Here is a 19,875-nt window from a genome sequence, read left to right as displayed (position 1 = left end):
TGTTCTGTCGGAAGTATAGTATTCAAACCGCGAATAAACTCTGCTGAAGAAATTGTTAAACCGAACGGTAATTTACAAAATTGATAATAATCACCAAAACAGAGAAAAGCTGTGTACTTTCTGCAGTTCGGATGGAGCTGAATTTGCCAAAATCCCGATTTCAAATCTGACGTGGAATAAATAGCAGTACCATGAAATTTCTGTAGAAGTTCTTCTAGTGTTTGAGGGCGATCTGTTTCATTAATAATAATGTCATTGATGTGGCGCGAATCAAGTACGAGGCTAAGTAAACCATCCTTTTTCTTAACAATATGGAGCGGGTTTATGTACGGACTAACTGACGGTTCAATAATTCCTTGGTCAAGCATAGCTTGCAATGCTTTCTTAAATTGATCTCTGTGAATGTATGGAATAGGATAATGTTTGGCTTTAAATGTATCGTGCTGTTTAACTTGAAATTCATACATAAAACCGGACATAGTACCAGGGATGTTGTCAAAAACTGGAGCTTGCTGTAAAAGAATTTTGCGTAGTTTCGTTGGTTCGTCGTCTGTATTTGCACTGCTCTGTTTAACTTTATCAGAAATCATCTGCATAACGTCATAGTCGGCTTCGTCTGGTGTATAATAGTTGTGAACATACGTATCTGTGAACAATGTGGAATGACAGTCCGTGTTACGTGATGCAGAAATGACCTCTGTCCGATTAATTGTTTGTTCTTCTGCAGATAAAGAGTGCTGAAATTCTAATGCCAGTTGTACATTTTCATCCTTTATCATTAAATAGGAATTTTGAAAGTCAACAATTGCGTCGTGTTGCACCAGAAAATTCGTACCTAAAATAACGTCTGTTGTCGATAAGGGAACAATCCAAAAATTTGAGTGAAACGTATGACCTGCAATGCAAAATGAAAAGTGTGTCTGTAACTTTACATCTACTCCTTTACGAGATACTGCTTCTTTTACTTTAGTTTTGCCTAATGGTAACGTAGGATAGGTATTCTCTTTGTTACATTCGTTGAAAGTTTCTTCATTTATAACTGACATAGGTGATCCAGAATCGATTACTGCTGAAAATTTGGATGATCCAATCTTTACTTCAATGACAGGGTGGGAAATGGTTTTTTGAATAACTGGTTTTTCATACAAAAGTTTGTCTCGGATGTCGTCAAAAGTAATAACATTTTCGTGAACAAGATTCTCTGTGTCAAAAGTATTGCTTGCGTTGCTGGAAGATGCAACCTGTACTGCATCTAGTCAAATTCTTTCTGACGTACTGGTATTCGCGGGAGGATGCTGTGGCATTTCAACTATTTGTACTGTTCTGTTATTTCTTCCTGACGTATTAGGTTCGGGATGATACCGACTGTCTGGTTCATTCATGATAATCTGTTGTTGCGGATGATTCTGCTGCTGGAAAGACCTACTGTTATTAAATGTACGCTGAAAATTGTGCTCATTACTTTTACGTCTGTCATGATAGTCATTGCTATACGGCGCGTTGAAATGATGTGTTTTCTGTACGTACTGATTTCCTTGCTGCTGTGCGTTACTATTTGGTGTGGCCGACGCTATACGTGCAGGTGGCGAAACATTAAAGCTTGGTTGATCTTGCAGACTACGTTGTTGGTTAGGTATTCTAACCGGCTGGTTTTGATGCTATTGCGGACAAAAACATGTATTGTTATCAAAATGTGTTTGCGACTGCTGAAAATTTTGTACATATTGATGATTAAAATTTTGTTTGTTATTAAAGTTATGCTGGTAGTTCTTGCCATTTCGGGAGTGTCTAATAAAAACTGTCACTTTCGGTAAAACGTGTCATATCAGGTTTTCATTACTCATTCTTAATCCTAGATAGATCGGTAGTTGAAGAGCTATTTTGATAGATATAAAGGATAGTAGAAGAGAAGGCAGCAGAGCAGAAAACTAAAGATGAAACAGCACTACTACGGCCTGGGGCCCTGTGCACGCTACGGCACATATTCATCGAAGCGTAATGAATCCCCTGAGGTCTCTTACGCGCTACAAATAAATTTTAGTTTCTGCATTACAGGCAATGCCGGTGAAAATTCAAAAGCAAATTGTTGTATCCAGGCCAATTCTAGTTTCTGCATTACACGCCAAGCTGATGAAAATACAAAAGCAAATTGTCGTGTCCAGTCCAAAGCGTGTACCTGTGCTCTGTCATTTTTAAATACCTTAAATTTTCTCACGGATAGAAAGTGTTTGTAATAAAAATTTTCGTCTCTGTATGTCTTAGCAGGTTCAGGATTGCATGAGAATCTGTTTGTCTGTGTCTCTTCGGATTCTAAGTCGCGTGGTCTCTGTAAATTACTTAAGTTATATTGGCTGTGTGGGTGTGACAAATGTTCGGAACGTGGCGTATGCTGTGACGTGTTAGTGACTGAAACATTTTTCATTTCTGTCACTTCAAAACGTTCGTCAATTTGGCTGATCTGTTGTTCATTTTTCTTATCGACTTCCATATCCAGAGTGCGTGAAATTTCTGCTGACATTAATTTAAACTCGTCGCGTATCTGTGTTGCGTTTTCTGAACATTGTTCAGTGACTGCACTAATTTCATTTCTAAGTAATTTCGTTGTGGCTACACGTGTACTACTTAATTCTTGTGCAACAGATCTAATTTCTTCACTACTGTTCCTAGCGCAAGCCTTAATTTCCTCACGTAATTGTTCTTTAGTATAATGTCGTTGCACGGTAACGGCTGTAATCTGTTCACTAAGTTGTTTGTCCTGTCCATTAAGGTTGTCGTGTTTTTCATTCCACTGTTTGAAACTTCCATTAAGTTGTTTGTTCGATTCGTTAAGTTGTTTATGATTGTTGTCTAGTTTTTCATTAAGTTGTTTGAAAATGTTGTTTAGTTTTTCATTCCACTGTTTGAAATTGTCATTACGTTGTTTTTACGATTCATTAAGTTGTTTGAAATAGTTGTCGTGTTTTTCATTGAGTTGAAGTAATAATGCGATAACTTGATCCCAGCCAAAATTATCGACTCTATTTACTGTACTGTGTGATGGTGTATCTGCATTTGTCACGTTTTGTGTAAGCATTTGGTCATTGTCTGGTTCACGAAAAGGTTTGCTAATTGGATGTGCACTGTTGGTCACTACACCTGAATCAAATAAATCTGACATACTTTGACTGCATTGTTCATCTTCGTTAGAAACAATTATCTGTTCGCTACGTAAATTTTGCAAATTAGGTGTGTCAAACTGGGCAGCGTTCATTGTAACGGAACGTGCCGCGTCATCAATTGTTACATTGACTCTGGACATAATTGCATTTGTTTGCTCATCATTAGGATCAAAATCAATACTAGTGATCGGCACGCACTGATCATCTGCAATTAGGGGATTATCACTATTACACTGAGTGTCGCAAATATTATCGGTCAAATTATTCGAGTCGGCTGTTTCGCTCATTGCACATCGCGATGTACTGTTAACAGTTTTTCGCGGCATTTTTCACAAATCAAAATTAAGCACAAAATGAAACAAAGATGAAGCAAAAATGGAACAAACACAATTACAACAAAGAGCAATAAATTGCCGATGATCTGTGAAAGAAAGAGTGACAAATTAGTAAATGCGTTGCGCCAGATGCAAACTACATTTAACTAAATAAGAGCAGATATATGACTACTTCTCAGAAATTCACAAAGAAATACGATCCTGGCCCGTTGTCGCCAAGTGTAACCTCCCCACAAAATTCTTTCTCAATTTAACGTCCCCACAAAATTCATTCACATTTTAGTGTAAACTCTCCACAAAATTCTTTTCGTAACCTCCCAACAGAACATATTAACATGTGTAACCTCCCCACAAAATAATTCAAGTGTAACCTCAAAACAGAAAAATTCCTAAACCTCTCAACAGTAAAAAATATAATTATGTCGTTCACATTCAGTGTAACTTCCCTACAAAATAATTTCCGTAACCTGGTAATAATACAATGTAACTAACCTCTCAATTAAATTGTCGCTCATTTGTGACTTTTCAATAATTGACTGTGAATTTAACCTGGTAAATTTTGGACGTCAGCAGTGCTGCGTCATGGCCCTGAAAGATCATTCTGAATAAAAAAAAAGCAAAATTCTTACCTCAATGAAGTCGCCGGATAACGCATATATATCTGCTCTTACAATAATTTTTTTTCTTTTTTTTTTTTTTTTTTGACACTGCCCTGTGCAATGCTGGCCGATAGATTTGTCACTTTATGAAAGGAAACAACTGATTTGTCTTTTGTAATAATCGGGATGATCATGGATTGGAGAAATAAGTAAATTCTTTAAATTGAAATGAATGGTTGTTAAAAGTTATTTTTTATGAGAAAGATTATTATTAGGAGATTTGTAAAACATTTACATGGGACTTGAAATAACATTACTACAAATGCGCGGGGCTGCTTTTTACCTTGTACAATAATACTCAGGCTCCGGCATCGCTGCACCACGGCCGGCCCAGCCAACACGATACACCAGACCAGACCAGAGCACACTGCTCGCTAGCAACAACTTACTGCTACAGCTACACAGTTCCTACTGCCGTCAACACTGCTCTCTGGCCAGAGATTCTCTTATACCTTGCATATCGCAGGCAGCGCATGAGCAATACATCGAAATTACATCTGCTCGGACCTCTTACAACCTATATGTGTGGAGTGTGAAGATGGTTGTTGTCACCTCTGAATGTGGGAGTTTTCATCACATAGATGTAGGAGAAAGGGCAGCATTTGGCCATCGAGAATGTTGAAACAATCTTGGTTCATCAAAAATGTTCAAATATGTGTGAAATCTTATGGGACTTAACTGCTGAGGTCATCAGTCCCTAAGTTTACACAGTACCTAACCTAAATTATCCTAAGGACAAACACAGACCCATGCCCGAGGGAGGACTCGAACCTCCGCCGGGACCAGCCATACAGTCTATGACTGCAGCACCTAGACCGCTCGGCTAACCCGGCGCGGCTTGGTTCATCTTCATGGTGACCTGAGTGAGTGAGGAGGAACCACCTGCAGCTTGAACTACATCATCCACACACTGCAGACACTGTTGGTTAAAGGCCTTCTTGGGCTGCTTGTGAACTCGACGCCTTTCACATTTTGAAAAGATGTAAAATATTGACTCATTTGACCTCACTGTATTTTTTTTGAAAAGATGTAAAATATTGACTCATTTGACCTCACTGTATGCTTCCACTCAGCAATAGTCCAGTTTCTGTGTTTTTTGGTCCCATGGAGAGGGTGTAATGCAAACATTTGTCTGACATCCAATAAAAATCAAATAGATATGATTATGTGTACGTATCTTACTTCGTTGATTCCATGCAACAGCCTGACACTTTCACGCCATTTAACTGCCACGACTTGGGTCAGCAGTGGTTCGAAACGGTTCAAATGGCTCTGAGCACTATGGGACTTAACTTCTGAGGTCATCAGTCCCCTAGACTTTAGAACTACTTAGCCTAACTAACCTAAGGACATCATACACATCCATACCCAAGGCAGGATTCGAACCTGCGACTGTAGCGGTCGCGCGGTTCCAAACTGTGGAGCCTAGATCCGCTCGGCTACCCTGGCCAGCTCAGCAGTGGTGGGTCACATGATTATACGGGTATCAGTTCTACATTATCTACAGAGCTTCAACGCGACCTGCGTACTATTTCTAGGGGAATTTCAAAGAGCAGCAGTTCTTTGTGGTAAGCCAAAGCAAATATAGTCTGATCCACAAATGATGTCGGTGCACACTGGTCGAGGCACGGACTGGCATTCCAATATTGCCTGTTCCAAGCTATTGTTGTGTGGTGTTCGGTTTGTGGGGCGCTCAACTGCGTGGTTATCAGCGCCCGTACAATTACCCAATCTTTGCTCAGTCCAATTTCGCCACTTTCCTGGATGATGATGAAATGATGAGGACAACACAAACACCCAGTCATCTCGAGGCAGGGAAAATCCCTGACCCCGCCGGGAATCGAACCCGGGACCCCGTGCTCGGGAAGCGAGAACGCTACCGCGAGACCACGAGCGGCGGACGACAAGCTGTTGTTGTTGCATGTGTCTATAGGGGCTCGTGCTTGCAGAAAGCGTGTATTCTGCAAATTATGCCATTCACATACTTATGTAGAACTTGTTGCAGTAAATAATTCGCTACAATCACGTCTAATGCGCGCACTGGTTATGACGTTGACAGCAGAGTGCTCAGGAAGTACTGTATGCTCATTATATGTCAGACAATGCATGAAGCCAGGTACACAGTATGACCCAAACTAGACTGCCCTCCAATGAAAATAGAAGCTGGAGGGGGAACAAAAGAAAGGAAAAGGAGGAACTAATGATATCAGGTGGATTGGAACTTTATGTGGAATCAGTGGCGACGAATGAAACTGTGTGCTGGACTGGGGCTCGAAGCTGGGATCTCTTGCTTACTAGGCAGTTGTGTTACGCACTGAACCAGCTGGACACGGTGTTTATCAAATGTGCGGACTGTTCCCCGGTAGACCCTGTCCTTCAGGTAGCCCCACAACCAGAAATCACAGGGAATGAGATCAGTTGATCGTCCCGGCCCAGCGTTTCAAAGCGATCAGCTGATAACTCCACCGTTTCCAGATCTTGCATGAAAAATATTAAGTTCAATGAGTCTCTCTCCTGCAGGGCGGGTATGACATGCTAGCAAAGGGTATTGCAGTAACACTGGCCAGTCACACCGCACAGCTTTGGTCTCTGAGCGCCAGCGTGTTCAAAAAAGAATGGGCCAATGATGAACATATCTGTGAAGCCGCAGCATACAGTGACACATTCACCATGCAGAGGAAGTTCACGCACAGGGACTGGAGTTGCAGATCCCCACACTCGGCAATTGCGCGTGTTGTCTAACCCGTCAGAGAAAGATGAACTTCGTCTGTCCAGAGGATGGTCAACTTCAAACATTGCGAGAAACTTGGGAGTGAAGTCAACACGTCGTTGTGCGTCCTGTAGTGCAAGCTGCTGTACGATATGGATCTTGTACGGATAGCATTTGAGAACGGTTCGAAGCACCTCCCAAACAGTGGACCACAGGACGTTCATCTGTCACGTCACAGCACACGGACTGGCTGACGATTGGGAATTGCAAGCAGTCTTTTCTGCCATAGGAACAGCGATTAGATCAACCACCTGTGGTGCAACAGGTGCTTTGCGGAGCAACGCCTAGTTCTCCAGTTGATTCGAACTTCATCATGCTCCACACAGCAGGTGTAGAAAGAGGACCCATCCGTAATCCCTTCAGCCGGCGATGTTCTCTAAGTGCAGCTGCAGCATTACTGTTGCTTTGATAATAGAGCTTCACCGACAACACCCTGTTCCTTCTGTCCAAGCTTGTGTTGACAAGTCAACAAGTGCACTGCGGCCAGTCAGGTGTGTGAGACTATGACTGATCACAGCACCTGATGGCCATAGTAGGAACTGGACAGTGGCACTGTGACGCATGGAAGACATTAGTGCTAGCAAGTTTGTTACTCGTATGGTAATTCGTTTCCGTGTTGTAACATGTTAAATAAGGAAAGTTTAATTATAACTGCCTGGTACATTGGTAACCTTCTCGCTGGTTTATGACGTTTTGATTTTGGAGAATTGGATTTAGAAGGGTTAACCTTTTTTACCCTCAAAAAAACCTCTGTTTCAAAACTACTGTAATGTGCCGTGTACTCTACCTTGCTTATTGCATCCTTCTGCCATCCCCAATGCGGTTCGTTTATGATCTGATTCTCTTTCCCCATTTCCTCCTGTTCCTAGAACGAATGTGGATCCTATATGTCTCCTGCAAACTGGACCCCCCCCCCATCCTTTGGTTTCCCCCATCCTCTCCCACCATAGCCCGCTGTCGCGTCTGTACCACAGTGTCCCGCCTGGCTTCCATCTCCACACGCTCCATACCCTCGCCGAAGGTGGCTCCCGCCAACTCCCCCTCCCAGATGATGTCTTTGTGTCTTCCATCTACCCCTCCTACTAGATCTAATCCCTCCTTGCGCTCCCTCTCTCCCTCCCTCTCCCCTTTCCCTTCTTCCTCCTTTTTCCCTGCCAAACACATCCTTTTTTCCTTTTCACCCCCACCCCACGGCTTCCAGCTCCTTTCCTTCTCCCCTCCACTTCCCCCGTCCTACCCCCTTCCTGGTTTCCCCTTACCGTCTGTCCCTCCCTTTTCTTCTCCCCCCCCTCCTCGCTTCACCCGGTGGTAAGTCTGCTACGGTGCAGTGATTTTTAACGTTTTCGTTGTGGTATCAGTGTTACTCCAGTGCCGTGCGAAGTGCTACGTTCCACCAGCACCAGCAGTGTCGCCAGCATCATTCATTTGTGTTCCCACTGTAGTATTTCTTTGTTTCGTGTCGACTCACAGCGTTCATTCTCTGCGTGTGTGTATGGCTCTAGTCTATCTTGTTTTTAAATCTACCGTTTATACTCATCTATTTTTGCTTTTGTTTATTCGTCACTTTATGCCATTCTATTTTATGTGTTATTTTCTCATTTGACTATGTTTTCTCTGTAACTCTTCTGGCTGAAAAGTGGCGTATTGTGCCGCTGCCAGCCCGCCCCATTCTGGGGAATCAAATAACAATAAAGAAAAAAAAACTACTGTAACCCGTTGTTCCGAACTTTGGGAGACCGCGTTCGGTCGCCGGTAGTGCGCCGGACTCGCTGAGCAGGTGTGACGTGTGCGGCAGTGAGTCGGGGTCGGGCAAGGCGTCGCTGGGCTCGGCGTGGATCTGCCGCATCTGCCACGGCGACGAGGGCTGGCTGGTGGCGCCGTGCAGCTGCCGCGGCACCGTCGCCTGGGTGCACCGCGCCTGCCTCGAGCGCTGGCTGTCCGAGGCGGGCCGCGACTCGTGCGAGCTGTGCGGCCGCCACTTCCGCACGGTGCGCGTGCCGCGGCACGGGCCCTGGCCCGGGCTGCTGCGCTGGCTCGCCACCGGACTCGACGCCAGGCAGGTCAGCAGTGGTCATAAGTCCAGACTCAGCGTATCTCCACAAATAGTCAAAAGTCTTCCCTTGGGCTTCGATGCACTACTGTGAACGAGGTTCACAAGCTCTGTAGGTGCCCTGGAAGTCTTCCTTCCGAAGCGTCTCTCAAGAAATCGCTTTGACCTCTGCAGCGGTCTCGTAGCATTGTTCTCTAGTGGCTGTCGTCACTCAGGGAACAGGGAAAAGTACACCAGGCCCTCGTCAGGGCTGTTCAGTGGCTGGGATGGTGTTGCGATGCTGTACCTGGTCAGGTACTCGTTGACCGAGAAGCGTGTGTGGCTCGCTACCTTGCCGAGATACGGCTTTCTATTTCTGGCAACCTGTGTCCTCACTCGGTCGACCATTCCCTTCAGTCTTTCTTGCACTTCCGTGTAGACAGCAGCTGTGACGACCAGTACCCAGTGGGGACCACTCCCTTGGCTTTAAAGAAGACAAAGAACATGTCTTTCGCCTTTGACCTGTTAGTTTGACGGTGATGTGTGCCAGTTGGCACTTTGACATATCCCCTCGGTGCTCTAATCAGGAATAGACATTTCGTCCCTGATTATCACACAGCCCAAAACTTATGGTCAGTTTGACCACGCTGCCAAATATTTCCTCTATTAGCCTAACATTATTGTCTTTCGCTGTATTTCCATTTTCGGACAGGTTGCCACAGATTTTCCTCATCTGCAAATCTTGGGTAATAATGGTCCTCACAGTTCTCTATTTATTCCTGCGAGGTCAGTGCTCATTGCCGGTCGGGGTGGCCACGCGGTTATAGGCGCTACAGTCTGGAACCACGTGACAGCTTCGGTCGCAGGTTCGAATCCTGCCTCGGGCATGGATGTGTGTGATGTCCTTAGGTTAGTTAGGTTTAAGTAGTTCTAAGTTCTAGGGGACTGATGACCTTAGAAGTTAACTCCCATAGTGCTTAGAGCCATTTTTTTCTGTGCTCATTCAAACACTTAACCTCTCCTCTGAGCTCAACACATCATGCACACATTGCAGATTGTCGTCTTTCCTGTCTGTGTACGAGCATCCTCCGTCGAATTCGTCTTCCATAGTCTGTAGACAGATTTTAAGGACTAGTGCCTCCTCAGAATGTCTGCTTTTTATACGCTTTCACTTCCAGAGACTTTCTGTTCAAAAAAATGGTTCAAATGGCTCTGAGCACTGTGGGACTTAACTGCTGAGATCATCAATCCCCTAGAGCTACTTAAACCCAACTAACCTAAAGACATCACACACATCCATGCCCGAGGCAGGGTACGAACCTGCGACCGCAGCGGTCGCGCGCTTTCAGACTGTAGCGCCTAGAACCGCTCGGCCATTCAGACCGGCAGACTTTTTCTGTTATGGCCAATGTCACCATAGCCCATTTCACGAGTTCCAAACAGAATTTGTTGTACAGAACGTTGAATTTTAAGCTTAAACACTACCTATAGACAAGGGTATACTAAAACGACGACACTGGCGATCATTACTTTTAATATACACCCTCGTGGTAACTGTGGGTAGCGATTGAGTTGTGGGAAATAGTGGCGAGCATATCATATGGAAAATGAGGTGGGCTCACTATCTGCGAATAAGCCGATAGACAGTGATAACTGGGATGCCAGCTGCGCAAGAATAGGACAAATTGGAGCCTTCATTTGGGATGCATAAAGTACGCTTTTTTTCACTGCTGTAACTGAGGGTAGAGATCACGGATGAATTCATGGTTTTCATGGGGAACGTCACTGAAATTAAATAAGAAAATTACGTTGAGAGTTTGGAGACGAAAAGAACGCGGGATGTTCTGGTATAGGCGCGGCAGCAGGCTAGTCTTCTAAGGTCTGGGGAAGGCTGCAGGGTGTCGCTACGAGATGTAGGAGAGGCGAAGGTGTTCTGGATGTTTGATGAAGTGTGGAAACTTCATGAACTGGTAAGACGACGCGAGTGGTAGAAGGCAGCTGCATACGGAAAGTGAGGCTCAGCGAATGTCGTTCGACAATTTTGAGGGAGTGACTAAACTGGGGAATAAGGGAAGTGCTTGGTACAGTGGCATGGATGAGCGTTTTGTATCTTTTCAGGTCAGCAGAAGTTGGAAACGCATATAAATAATCCAGGCTAAAACGAGGTTTTTGAAGTATTGCGATAAAACACTTTGTATTCCCTTTTGGCCGAGCTATGTCACGTACATTTATGTATCAAATGTTTGCAGTACTAACATCCTTAATCTATTACAATATCCGTTTATGCAATTTTCCGGTATTTTCCCCAGATTACTTCTCAGAATTTGTTAAGCTGGTTCCCAGTTACCACCTCGTCTTGCTTTTCACATCATCATCAACTATTTGACATAAAGTACTCGCTAAAGATTACCTGTAGAGTCAAATCGCACTTCTACATATCTTTGCACTATAAACCACTTTTCCGGCCTATTCAGTTAACGAGTTAGGATACAGCGTATTCAGATGTTTGTGGTTCTGTACAGAAGCTAGTTTTATTTGTATTTTAATTTAATAGCTTTTTTTTAATATCTCCTTTTCTCTTTCTTTTTAAACATATCGTTCTATGCATTTATTTACCGTATCGTGAGAGCAGAAAATTCTAGAGAAGAGCTTACAACACACAAAAATACACACACACAATCTCATGTTCGTAATGGTGTGATAGACTTAAGTCCAGGTTTGAAATCCAATCAGAATCTTCTACAGACAGATGGTGAAGGCCTTACATTGTCCATTTGAATGCTCTGAGGTAACACCAAAAAGTCATACAATGTACAATTTTGCTGCTCTTCGTTGCAGTGACATTCGCGTTAAGGAGCTGATCTCCATCCCTATCGGTGCAGCAGTGCTCGATATCTGCCGCAGTCAGTTCTGATGCGATTCAGTGTGCACCAGGGTTAGATTAAAACCTCCTGGTCGCTCCCAGATAGTTTTTATTAATTGGTGATGCTTAAAGCAGATTTGCCTCTGCCATTGATTGTTACAGACATTTTTCATGTTGAAATGACTGCTCTGCACGCTGATTATTGTATAGCATGATGGTTTTCTAGAACTCTGTCATTGCGGTCACGATAATAAAAATTCTGAATGAATTACTACTTCTTAGTTGCATTTAAATTTTGTCACATTCAGCAATGGCTGTGATGTTTTTACGTGTAGTGGTGGGGTATTAGTAAGATCGGATAGCCGGTGCATGTTTGGGGAACGAATGCACTTTGTGATGAGATGTATTGTTTGATTGTGGTTTGTGTCAATTATTTTAATGTGGGCACTGCTAGCCAGGTGGGATAGCATTACTGTGCGACAGTATGAAAGATCTAAAGCTGATGTGAATACTGTTGCAATGGCACAACAGGCGGCTGCTATTAACTTCTGCAGTATACTACTCCGAGTTTTCATTTTAGCTGCCACATTCCATAGATAGATTTCCTGTGTCAAAAACCTGTCTAGGCTCACACCGAGGCATTATGGAGTGTTGCAATATTGGAAAGTCCGCTTTCTAAATGTGACGTTAGGTTTGTAGTTAGCTTGTTTATTCCGCAGGTAGAAAGTACGTACAACGGTCTTTTGAGAAGTCGGTCGGATATGATTATGTTTCAAGTATTCATCCAACATCTTCAGGTCCGATGCTGGTGTTGCTTCAGCTTACATGGAGCTTTGATCTTAAGTGAGCAAAGCAATGCCATTAGAGTAAAATCCAATAACATAATTTCGTTACAAGTCGGTTGCTCCGTTCCCCAGTGTAAATTTCCCTTGGCTAGGGTCTTGTGAGTCTATTGCTCATTTCTTCCGCAAAGTTCTCCAGCTATCGAGCTTGGCTGCGTGGATGTTGAGACATTGGCTGCATGGATGTTGAGACACTGGGATGATACTCAGGATGAACGGGGTTCATATCCTCGTCTGGCCATCCCTTTTTCCGCTGTTTCCCTAAATCAGAGGTGCACAACCCACTTAACTATAAGAGGTATTTGTAGGTTTATAGTCAGGAATTGCAGTAGTAGAGTGTAGTTTATGGTGTTGTGACGGTTACCCCTGCGAAGAGCTTATCACCCCCCCCCTCACCCCACCCCCCGCAGCCGAAAAACAAAACCACTGTATTAACCCCTGATCTAAACCAATTATTATTACTGTATTAAAATATTTTATTTATCTTATCGTAATTATTATTAAAATTCTAGGGACCTCTGGCACGTTAGAAGTGAAAGTGAGGGTAAGTTATTTCTGTGTGCGGCGGGAGGGTTGGGGGGGGGGGGGGAAGACAATTAAAAAGCGTGATCCCACCCTCCAGAACCGAATACAGGAGTCGCGTCTGATTTACTAACTGAAATAGAACGTCCAGCATAATAGTCCTTAATGAGACGACACTCACTAGAACACAGCCGTAAATAATGATGTACACAGGGTATCAACATGAAACCTCCCTGATTTCCAAATGCAATTTAAAAAAGCATGAGGCATACATACCTTCAGACTGCGGTATCATGAGAAATATCTCAAAAAGTTTTATACGAGAAATAAATACGTGTCTACATGGGCTCCTTTCGCAATCCGTAAAATATTTCTAGTTTCTCAACCCATGTGCGCACGAGCATATCTGACGGCGATGGGGGTCATTACATCCACAACTCTTCTGTGTAGATTGGCAAGATCACTCCAGGAGAATCATAAACAGCCTCATACGAAGAAATCCAGATGGGTTGTGTCCGGAAACCACGGTGGCCATTTGACTAGGTCATCAAGTTCTACTCTTCGCTCCATCGGTCCGGCAAACACCACACTTTCGCCATTTAGCTGTCCCTGATTTATTCCTGAAAGCTGTTTGGGTTTCCCGAACCCCAGACGTGAATGATGTGTTGAGTACCTTTCCCACATGTATGGAAGGTAAAACATTTCCCAGACAGTAAGAGTATTACCCCGTCTCCAGTCCAATACCTAAATATTCTGCGAATTGTAGAATCAAGTATTACGTTTTATTTAGGCCTCTTATTTCCACATGGTACACAAGTGTGGACAGCCTCGTCATCATCACTTTCTATCCCTGCACAAGTGTCGTGGGCCCAGCGTCCGCAGCTAATACACCGTATCCAGCGTCCTTCAGAGAAGTCATAGCAGTATAAACATTCTTAACTCCCTTCCTCGTCGTCATTCGACCTCAGTTTATTAACTCTTGAGCATGAAGGGGTGGTTAAGACGTCAGTAACGTTCGTCACTTTTTCGTTGTCATTATGTCCTTTTGGTGGTATCCCAGGTTTATTAAACGTCTTTGAGAAGAGTTTTCGTTTACATGCAGCACTTTTGGGGGCTCCTTTTCGTTTAATTTCTTCACATAGTTCACTCCTACAAGGGGATTCGGTTAAAACAACGGGTTTTTCACGCTTGCTAGATGGTTTCCTTTTGGTTTTTTTTATCCACCTTTGGAATAGCTAACACCATTTCAGAGCTGGTAACCTGAAAGTTAGACGAAACAGAGGCTTGATCGTCAGTTGTTAGTTGTTCAAGTGTTTTACGTCTTGACAACATCTCTGGTATTTGTTCTTCCGTTTCTGTAACTTCAGATGTGTGAGCTTGATGAATGTCTGTAGTTGAACAGGGAAGGTAATCACTTTCTTGAAACACATTTCTGTTTACAGACCAAATGCCTGTTTTCCGAAACCCGTTCACTGCTGTGGACATTGTAGTTGAATGAATGAAGGCTTTGCCGAATAAACTTGCGATCTGATGCAGCGTAACAACTTTTCTAGGATGTGTGCGAAGCCACAATCTTACTTCATCTTCGTCAAATTTACTGATAGGTTTCGTAAATGCCACGTCCAATAGTAGAAGACGCTGTGAGAAGTGTGGTGGCAAACACAGCAAGACAACCCCTTTTTCGCGGGCCACATCTATCAGTTCTAAATTCTTGGTGTGCGTTTTGTGGCCGTCCAATATGAGAAGTATTGGTCTTTCCTTTGACGCTCCAGTAAATGCAATAATTTCTCAAACCAAGTCAAAAATTGTTCTTTCGTCATCCAACCAGTTTCTTGCACTTCTGCTCAGGCACCAGGGGGCAGGCCCGTCTCAAACGCTTGTTGCATTCGTTTTCGAGGATAAATTATCATAGGTGGTACGTAGCACCCCGACGCTGAAACACAGATTTCTGCAGTCACAGTCTGACCTCTTTCTGGTGACGTAACTGCTCCCACCTGTCTGCACCCTTTCAAAGCAACCACCCTTGTATTACCTTTTGGAACGACTGTTAAACCAGTCTCATCGCAATTGCAGATTCTGTCTCCCGTAAACTTGAATGTGTCTAATTGACTTTCTAACAGATCGAAAACTCGATCTACAGCAACTCGATTAAACCCCATTGCTCGTGCGATTGACGTGGTCTCTGGTTTTCGTATTGTTAAGGTAGGATTTTGTGCAAGAAACCCTTTAACGAATCTCTTCCAGCAGATTTGGCTGCAGTATTAAATAGATGTTTGATGTTGTTTCGTTCAGCTAGCTGAAAAGCAAGTTCACAAAGTTCTTTAACTGTTAGGCCAAAATACTGTCTTTCCATCTGTGTTAAGTAGTCTTTAAGTTCTGCCTCTTGTTCTGGGGTAAACACACTAGTGATTGGTCCTAACCTTTTCACAACTGTATATCCAGGATTAGCACGTTTCTTTGCCACATGTCGTTGAAACGTTGTCTGTGGCACGTTGAACTGTCGAGCAGTCCTGAAAGAACTCATATGACCTTATGTAACAGCATTTACAGCGCCCTCCATTGACACCAATGACCAATCTAGCCTAGACGTTTGTCGCCGATACTTGCGAACCATCTGAAATAAAACACGTGGAACGTACTGTTGAGTCAGATCATTCCTGGTAATCTGTAATATATAGTAAATACCATATTTCCAATAGCCTGTCGTTAAAGCACAGCAAGAATACTGACTTTGCACGTTTTATGTGTTTTTATTCACCATAGAACCTAAGGCATACTTTGTAATTAATTAGGAAACGTTGGAATAACGAATACCATTCTATTTACAATTGTATTCAACGTATAATGTACGTGTTCAAAACCTGCAGTGAGGTAAATACATGAGACGATAGGAACGTAATGGTTGGACAAATAGTAGGGGCAAGACGGGGAAGCTCCCCATCTTGCCCCACCCCGTCTTGCCCCCTACCATGCTGTCAGGTTATGTTACGCCTACATGAACACTATTTAGTGAACATTGACTACTGACACAGCAGTTTACTGTTAATAAGACGTACTTTCAGTGCTATATATACAGTCTGGACAAATGCTGCCAGAGGATACAGCGTGATCCACCATTCCAAATCACTGGTTTCCAGTCATTCACTGTCCTGTGGCATCGCTCTATACCCCACATCAAGCGTCACTTAGCACTAACTAAAGAAATGTGTGGTTTGTGAGGAGCTGTTCGACCACTGTGCCCACCCCCCTTTTTTTTTAACTTCCCATGCAGAGGTTTTGTTCTAGTTACACTGCTGTTACTGTTCTGGAATTCACGAGTGATTTCTTCCGCTGATTTCATGCGACTGCTTACAGCCACCCTTTGCAATGCTAGACGGTCACTGTCTAGCAGTAAACGACGTCTGACTGGCCTTCGTTGAACTGTGTTAGTTCCTTGGTGTTTCTGCTGCACAGTCGCATCACTAACAGCGGATCTGAGTAGCTTTAGCAGGGTTGCAATGTCCCTGACGATTAATCCATGTTCAAAGTCACTGAGCTTTCATGACCGATCCGTTCTGCTGCCACTGCTTGCGTGTAGACAACAAAATAACCCCCGCTTTCTTCTATAATGGTGGGTCCTCCTCTCGTGATATCATGAATTCCACATTACATTTGCGTTTCTGGATCCTTTTGTCAGACAGTGTATTTAACTGTCATGATGCTAGGCGAACTGTCTTTAATGGGCTTTCCTATCTTTCCTATCATTTCATTAGATGTGCATTTTGTCCTAGGATATGTCTGTCTGTTTACACACACAATGGTTAACTTCTTGTCATACGGAGCCTTAACCGACCTAGGGTCTGGTGGCTCCCTCTGAGATTCATATCGGATTTTTTTATTTATTTATTTTTGCAGTAGTGAATAATTTCGTTTCCTCATACGAAACCATACATTGGGTTGTCTCTTGAGGTGTAGTCATTTGTGATAATTATTTAGCATCTGAAACACAACAAAATGAATCTCTTAGAATGAAATCTACAGAAAAACGTTTTGTGCTTGCAAACTCCCCTCGCGTATTTGGAGCTCCATACAAGTTTCTCAGTTCACTCAACATTCCGTAGAAAGTATGCCTTAACTTCATGATGTAGTAGCGCTATGTCACGTAAAGATTTAGGTGTATGAGCCATGTTCCGCAAAGGCTGATCCCGGTGTTTCTACGCCCTTTATTGGAAGATGTTCTTTAAACTTTACTGCTATAGCTCTGCCTGTTTGACCTATGTAATAACATGGGCAATCATCACACATAATCTTATATACGCCTGATTTCGCTGATACCTTTACGTGACGTGGAGCTACTACATCATAAAGTTAAGGGCTATAGACTAGACACGCTTGAGGAACTAGAAATTTATGCACACCTAATTACAGATAGAGGCAATTTACCGAACGATCAACTGTATCTAAAAAAAAAGGCCATACTTCGAAGGCTTCCAGCCTATATTAGGATTACAATAGTTTATAATACATGTGACCGTTTTTTTATTTTTCTTTATTGTGATTTCATTCCCCTGCCCCATATGGGCAGGGGAGGGCTGTCAGCAGCACAAACCGCCGCTCTTCAGCCGAGTGACACGACAACTAAAACAAGAATAAAATAATACATACAGAAGTAGATGAAAAAGGGGAACATAAAACAGAGTAAGGGGAGAAAATTGAGGTAAAAATACACTGACATGTAGACGTTCATTGGGGACAGTTAAAAAGTCACCAGAAAGTTAAAAAACACAGTTGGCGATTCTTAAAACACAGAGAAGACACTGGATGCGCATGCACAGGTTAAAAGTTGGCCACAGTATTAAAAACACTCCGAAACAACACACTTAAAACCCAACTGGAGCACAGACGACGAAGAATGAAACTACCAGGTGGGACCTGCCGAGGGAAAGGTCAGAGAGGATGGAAAAGGAGGGGAGAGCATGGGTCATCTGGGGAAGCGGCGGGATGAAGAGAGGAGGGGCAACCGTGGGTTCACGAAGAGGCAGGAGACACATGGGGCGGGAGAGGAAAAGGGAAGACAGGGCAGGAGGGAGCGCAGAGACACTGAAAGAAGGCACAAGAGATGGAGGGGGAGTAGGAGGGGAAATCCGCTCAGAAGGAGGGAGGGGGAGGAGAGGGAGCCCTGAGGAGGAGGCAGGAAGAGGGGGTTAGAGTTGGTAGGAAGGGTAGATGTCAGGGCGAAGCTCATCATCCGGGAGGGGCAGACGGTGGAAGTTGTGTTGGGAAAGGAGATGGAGGGTGTGGAGATGGAGAGAGGGAGGGACACAACGGTAAAGGCGCGGCAACTGGTTGGGAGTGGAGAGGAAGGGAGACACCAGGGGGTGAGGGGGATCAAGGTGGCGGACAATATATAGTGTGCGGATGTGTTCAAGGAAAAGGAGAAGGTGGGAGAAGGGGATGAGGTCATAGAGGATACATGTGGGGGACGGAAGGCGGATGCGGAAGGCCATGTGACCGTTACAGTTTCTGTAATAATAGAACCATTCCTACAGATATTCATACAAGATTTGTTGGTCAGTTTATAAGGATCTGTAGTAGAATGTAAAACGTAGTCATGCTGGATACTGTAAATAACTTACAATAGCAAAGTATAAAATTAATTCATAGCAAAAATGTTATCTGACGTGTGCGTAACAAGAGTTTGATTCTACACGTCCCACACATGCGCGCCGCCCTCTGTGAGGCAGGCCACGAAGCCCTCGCGGTCCGCAGTCTCTAGTCACACGCCGAGGCCCACACAACGGGCTTAAAGTGAATATGCCACAGCTTGTTTAACAGAAGTGACAAAACCTCATGGTTATGCATCAAGTTTTATAAAGTTGACTTAGGACATGACTTGTTTAAGGGAAACATTTAAATGATATTTTATGTAAGTACTACACGTTGCATCCTGTAGGATGACCATATCTAATATAATTTACTAGCACATTATAATACTAACTTCTTGCAGGTTCTGAAGCGCTTCTGGTCACGATCGAGTCACCTACCGCCACCTTCGTGAAGCACCTGTCTCTTTCCTCTCCACCCTGGCCAGGCTCTACAATGTAGTCCTGTTCACCGGCTACTACCCCGACCTGTGGAAAACCTCCCATATCCTGATGTTCCTTAAACCCGGTAAACCGCCGTCTGCTGTCTCCTCCTACCGTCCCATCAGCCTTACCTCGGTCTTCAGCTAGGTCCTGGAATCCATCCTCACCCGACGCATCCAACAGCATCTCCGCCAGCACCACCTCCTTCCCGTTACCCAGTGTGGCTTTCGGCCGTTCTTCTCTTCCGATGACCTTCTCCTTCATCTCACTCATCTCCTTTCCGAACAGCTTAATTCCCGTCGCTCCGCAATCTTCCTCTCCCTGGACCTCGAACGTGCCTATGACCCCGTATGGCATTTCGGTCTCCTCTTCAAGCTCCAAACCTTCGCTCTTCCCATTAACTACGTCCATCTGATCGGCTCCTTTCTCTCCCACCGTCCTTCCTACGTCACCATCCATAACACGGATTCCTACACCTTTTTTCCCTCCGCTAGTGTACCCCAAGGGTCCGTCCTCTCCCCCCTTCTGTACCTTTTGTATACGGCGGACATGCCGCCGCCGTCACCCCCCGTCCACGTTCCCCAGTTTGCCGATGACACCGCCTTCCTTGCCTTCGCCCCCACCCTGCAGCG

This window comes from Schistocerca cancellata, chromosome 5, assembly GCF_023864275.1.
Source record: "Schistocerca cancellata isolate TAMUIC-IGC-003103 chromosome 5, iqSchCanc2.1, whole genome shotgun sequence".
Taxonomy (NCBI): domain Eukaryota; kingdom Metazoa; phylum Arthropoda; class Insecta; order Orthoptera; family Acrididae; genus Schistocerca; species Schistocerca cancellata.
Note: the sequence above shows the minus strand (reverse complement) of the source record.